Source organism: Mastomys coucha, unplaced genomic scaffold, assembly GCF_008632895.1.
Source record: "Mastomys coucha isolate ucsf_1 unplaced genomic scaffold, UCSF_Mcou_1 pScaffold16, whole genome shotgun sequence".
NCBI classification, from domain to species: Eukaryota; Metazoa; Chordata; class Mammalia; order Rodentia; family Muridae; genus Mastomys; species Mastomys coucha.
Window position 1 is genome coordinate 46205017 of NW_022196898.1, and position 6050 is coordinate 46211066.

The 6050-nt window shown below is 43.7% G+C and overlaps 1 pseudogene; it reads left to right on the top strand.

Annotated features, from left to right (window-relative positions):
- The first annotated feature begins 399 nt into the window (after nucleotides 1-399).
- LOC116093248 lies at nucleotides 400-6050 on the top strand (annotated as a pseudogene).

Genomic DNA, 6050 nt, shown 5'->3' on the forward strand with positions numbered 1-6050 from the left:
CCACACACACACACTTCATACCCAATAAAGTTATGTAACCATTTCTGTGGCTTCCAGGAACAGCTTATGCAACTTGATCATGCCTAGTAAAGAAATATTGACCCCAATTTGTGACCATTTGTTCCGAAGTACAGGTGGAGTAATCCAGGCTTGCAACAGGCCTTTAGGTAATGGAGAAATCTTGTGAAACAGCCACATCCCATGAGTTGACATTTTCTTGATACCCATTGGAATACGTTGGTTTGTGATGTGGAGAATTTGCCCAGTGTCTGGTGACCTGTGCTACAGGAGGTTTGAGGGAGAAACAGGGTTTGGGGAAATCACCAGCTCTCTCTAGCCATCTCCAGGGTCACTGTACATTAATCTCACTCCCACTGTGATCTGCTTAATATGCTGACCATGCCTGGGTGGAACTGCCTGGTGATTGGAGCAGGAGGGTTTCTGGGCCACAGGATTGTCAAGTTGTTGGTGCAGGAGCAAGATCTGGAGGAGATCAGGGTCTTGGACAAGGTCTTCAGACCAGAAACCAGAGAGGAACTCTTCAGTAAGTGAACGTGAGAATTTGCCACATGTCTGCATAGCCAAATCAGCCTGGATGTGGGAGGGTTCTTCCCTTGCCTAGTAAACAAAACACTTCTCCATGTCTACATTCATCAGAAGGAAAAAAAGCCCCCCAATCCCCCCAAGACAAAACAAAACAAAAAACAAACAAACAAACAAAACCCTCACAGTTTGGGAGAGACAGGGTTTGTACTGAGAAGTTCTCTCTCTCTTTCCTGTAGCTATTTAATGTGGACTTGCCAGTTGCTAAGTAATAGCCATAAAGACTGTTAAGCTGGGGGCTTAGCACTAGCACCCTCTCTTCTAATTGCTAGTGATCTAGTTGCTGTTCTGTGTTTGTTTGTTTTTTTGGGGAGAGGGGATCTTTCATTGAGCATCTTAGAAGTAAAAAAAAAGTACAAAGTACATGAAAGGGATTGAAATATTAGGAGACAGAGAGAGGGCTAGAGGCAGCGATGGCAGACAGAAAGACACAGATGGGGATTGAGAAAGTGGATTTCTGAGCAAGCGCATGAGGTCATACCGAGGAACAGACACAAAGCCACCGAAGCAGGACTGTCCACACCTTGCCTGGACAGTACTTATTCATTTGTCCCCATTCCTCATTTATCATCACTACAAATAAGATTACAGAATTCACTGGTGCAGGCCATTAACCTTTTGCCAATTTGTTATTGGCAAAAGGCACACCTGAACCAACTGATCTTGAAATGTATTTTACCACCTATTCAAAACCTCAGGTCATTAAAATAACCTTTCAGGAAAAGTAGGAAAGAAGGGCACCCACCTGAACAGTGAGGACTTTAAATTGGAAAAAAAAAAAGACTACAGCAATGGCCTGTGATTAATGAGGATCACAGGTCAAGCTAGAGGTCCCTCACTTAAGCTTCATGATTTTGTCCAGGGATCAACTCTTCATTCCCTTTGTGTGTATGTGATCCAAGCTAGTTCTTTACCCTTTCCTCAGATTCAAGAGTAAATACGCATTACCTAGGGGTCTGCTCTGCACACAGGGCCCTCCATAGCCATCTGGGACAACACCTACCCTCTGCACCTTGTCTCCGACCTCTTCCAGCATCAGTTCTGTCCTTTATCAGCTTAAGTGTTGCTTCCAGAAAGCAATAATAACACACAGCCAATTCTATGGGTTAAAATCCTAAGGTCACAGCAATATTTGCAAACAATCAAGGCTCAGTCTAGAGGAATAGCCCCACAGTGGGTATGGATAGAAAAGGCCATGCCTAAACATAAGAGTGGAGATTCCTAGAAGTGTCCTTTCTGTGTCAGGCTCTGTGTGGGCACACCATGGTGAGAACTCATTGGCTGTAGGTAACATTTCTGGAATGTAGTTAATGTTTCTAGCCTCTATTTCTTCAGATGGAGATAAACAAGCACAGAAGTTAACTGGATTCCCCAAATGTCACAGCCAGAACAAACAAACTAGATTGGAGCCTAGGAAGTCCAGCTATAGCGTTCATATTCTTCACATCCAGTGTGTGGTAGAGCTTCTCTGGGTCTCTTTATGGCATAGCTCATATGACAGCACCATTCCATGATGTTGCTGTGAGAATATCTGCCACATCCAGGTGTCTTAGATAAGGGTGCTGCTATGGCTCCACTAGGAAATACTCTACAGGCCCTCTCCTGGGATCTCAGAGTCCTTAAATAGCTCATGGATGAGACTCTACTTCACTATATGTCTGGATTCCTCTCTCATCACAGCAACATTACTGAAGCAGTCTATCTAAAGCAGTAGATCTCAAAGTGTGAGTCAGCCAAGTGACCCCTTGGGAGTGGCATGACCCTTTCACAGGAACAGCATATCCAATATCCTGCATATCAGATATTTTCATTATAATTGGTAACAGTAGCAAAATTACAGTTATGGAATAGCAACGGAAATAATTTTCTGGTTGGGGTTCACCACAGCATTAGGAACAGTATTAAAGGGTTCAAGCATTAGGAAGGGTGAGAACCACTGGTTTTCAAAATCAGTAGCAAGGGAGAAAGAGGGGGGTGCTGGGTAGAATAGGACCATGATCAGAGAATCCAATCCTCAGGCAGGTACCTACTTCTTTCTGAGCAGTCCCTTGTTTGCCTTTCTCTAAGGCCCTTTCTGGAGTCGCATGGCAAAAGGAGAGGGCCTGGATAGGACATACTTAGTAGAGAATTAGGAACAAGCCATTCGATTTGTTTCTTCCAACCTGGATTTCTCCAACCTTTCTCACTGTTTGGCTTCATGGGAAATTTCAGTTCTTTTCCATGACCTTAACCTGTCTTTGAAAAATTGACTCCAAGCAATGCCCTAGAATGGGCTAATGGCACAGGTTGGGGAAGAGAGCAAGTGAGGTACTATCAGTGGGTATAGCCATAACTATGTGCCCAGATTTCTTGCGCTTCACTTTCCTCATTTATGATGGGGGGCCCAGAGGACCAGTTTCTAGGAAGTGTTGGAAGGACAAAAGGAAGTATAGTCTTGAAGCTGTGTGAGAATTAAGAAGCACCACCAGCACATGATGGCTGACAGAGACTGTGTGACACACAGTTCACTTTGTGAGTTAATCAACAACTGGACAGTACTGTGTGAAGAGTTCAGAATCTGAAGATACCAGCACTGTATACAGTGCTTTGGGATAGAAGGCTACAAGGAAGACAGGCCTGAGAAAACCTCAGTTATAGCATTGACTTCTGTTTTGATAGTGTCTCAGAGGAGATATTCCTTTGTATCCACACTGAGCCCCATCCTAATTTTATTGCCCATCCCTCTGATCCCTCTGAATTATTTAAGTAAAACAACTGGTACTTTGCAAACTCTTCCTTTTGTGCTTAGGATAGACCCAGAAACTACCAAGATCTGGCAGGGAGAACACCTAAAGTTCACATCTGTGTGTCTTCCTTCTCTGCTGCCACTGCTGGGAATGAATCTCTCATCGAAACCCTGGGACAGATATTCTGATGACTAATCCCACTTCTAGCCAGCTCCCCATTACCTCTTGATTAACTTTGATGAATGAGTCAGCTTTCCACCACTCTCTTGAACATTTGACTGCTTCCTAATCTGATTTGTTTTTCTGCAGTGGGAAAGAATGTTTTCCTCTCTTTCCATAGGTCAGACTTCATCTCCAATATTTTTCCCACTATGACAATTCTTGACAATCTAGGTAACTAGTAACTGTGTACAGCCCACAAAGAAACTTCTCAATGACCTACCTTGTGTTTCACAGACCTAAGGACAAACATCAAAGTGACAGTGTTGTAAGGAGACATTCTTGACACCCAGTATCTGAGGAGAACCTGCCAGGGCATCTCTGTTGTCATCCACACTGCCGCCATCATTGATGTCACTGGTGTCATTCCCAGATAGACCATCCTAGACGTCAATCTGAAAGGTAGTATATGGAGAGGACAAGGTGAAAGTAGAGTGGTTGAAAATGTCAACACAGACTAGGAAGGGATGCTTTTGCATGGAGCACTTGCCAAACTCTGAGTCTAATGCCTCTGCTCACTAGAACCAGCTGGTAGAGTTCAGTGCTTTTACACAGCCAGGGCCCGGCAGATAGAAAGCAAGCAACGCTGGATGTGAGGTCGGTCCTCCATGCCAGGGAGGCTGGACTCCAACTACCAACACCTGACAACTCTAGAGCCATCACTTCCTATGAGCCAGATCTAGACCACGCAGGTGCCTGCTCTTCATGCTGCTAGTTCTGCTACAGCTTCGGGGCCTCACAATATTCTGCCATTGTAGAAATGCCCAGCAGGAGATGCGCAGACTCTTTTAGGTTTCTGCTGAGAGCAACAGATAAGGTCAGTCAGTTCTGGTTTCCATAATGAAAACTAGAAGGAATATTTATCACCTCTACTTTATATAACTGGTAAATGAAGTCATAGATAGAAACTAGAATGCTATAACATTGTGGGTACAATCAGGAACACAACGGTATATCTATATCTCCCCAAATCCAATATTCGTTTTTCCCCTTCTCATCAATACTCTCATCAAATGACAAAAACTAAACAATAAAATAAAACTGTACTTATGAATTGCCTATGTAATATCATATCACCAGTACATAACCATACTTGAGTCTGAATGATGTTAAATCTTCAATAATTCTTAGTTTAAAATTGTTCCTCTTCATAATCTAAGAAATGATCTTCTGGTTTTGTAAATTTAAAAAACATGTATGAATCTTCATGTATAAAATTATACTTATTTCATAGACACATTAGGAATGAATAAATGAGACATTTTAAGTGTTTTAAAGTTAAAAATTGAAAAACACTCAGTTATGCACACAAGCAAGTACACACTCAGTGCTGTGAACACAAAAACCAGGAGATACTCGCTCTCTGGAACCCATCTGTAGTCCCATGGCTGTAGCATGGTAGCTGTGAGTACACTTAAAGAAGGTATACTTTAATAGTGAAGAGGTTGCTCTGTTGGGCTAGAGGATGAAAATGAGAATGAAGCTGTGAACATAGTGAGCCTCAGATTTATCTCCTGACACTGACAGTGTGTTGTCTGTGATTAGGTACCCAGAACCTATTGGAGGCCTGTGTCCAAGCCAGTGTGCCAGCCCTCATCTTCTGCAGCTCAATTGATGTTGCAGGGCCCAACTCCTACAAGGAGATCGTCCTGAATGGCCATGAGGAAGAGCATCATGAAAGCACATGTCCTGATCCATACCCATACAGCAAGATGATGGCTGAGAAGGCAGTGCTGGCAGCCAATGGGAGCATCCTGAAAAATGGTGGCACTTTGCATACTTGTGCCTTAAGATCCATGTACATTTATGGGGAGAGAAGTCCATTCATTTCTAACATAATAATTATGGCTCTCAAAAATAAGGATATTCTGAGTGTTACTGGCAAATTCTCTACAGCCAACCCAGTGTATGGGGGCAATGTGGCCTAGGCACACATTCTGGCAGCCAGGGGCTTTCGAGACCCCAAGAAGTCACCAAACATCCAAGGACAGTTCTACTATGTCTCAGATGACACCCCTCACCAAAGCTATGATGATGTACATTGCATCCTGAGCATGGAGTGGGGCTTCCACCCTAATTCTGTCTTGTCTTCCTGCTGGAAACTGTGAGCTTCCTGCTGAGTCCAGTCTACAGGTATCTGTGGGCTCCCTTTCCATCAACCTGGAGAGCGAAACTGAAACTACTTTCAGATCTAGGATTCTGGATATATAAACTCAGTTTTCCCCTACTAAAAACTTACCTCGATACAGCTACCTGGTGTTTATGTCTTTGTCTCTCTCTCTCACCCGCTTGTATTCACAGGTACACAATAATCTCCAGTCTGAGAGCACCCAACGGAGTGCTCTGGACGTCTACTGGACAGACTCCCACAGGTATCGGCCTCTCTTTAACCGCCACTTGGTCACAGTGTCAAGCAGCACATTCACTTTCTCCTACAAGAAAGCTCAGCAAAATCTGGGCTATGAGCCACTTGCCAGCTGGGAGGAAGCCAAGCAGAAAACC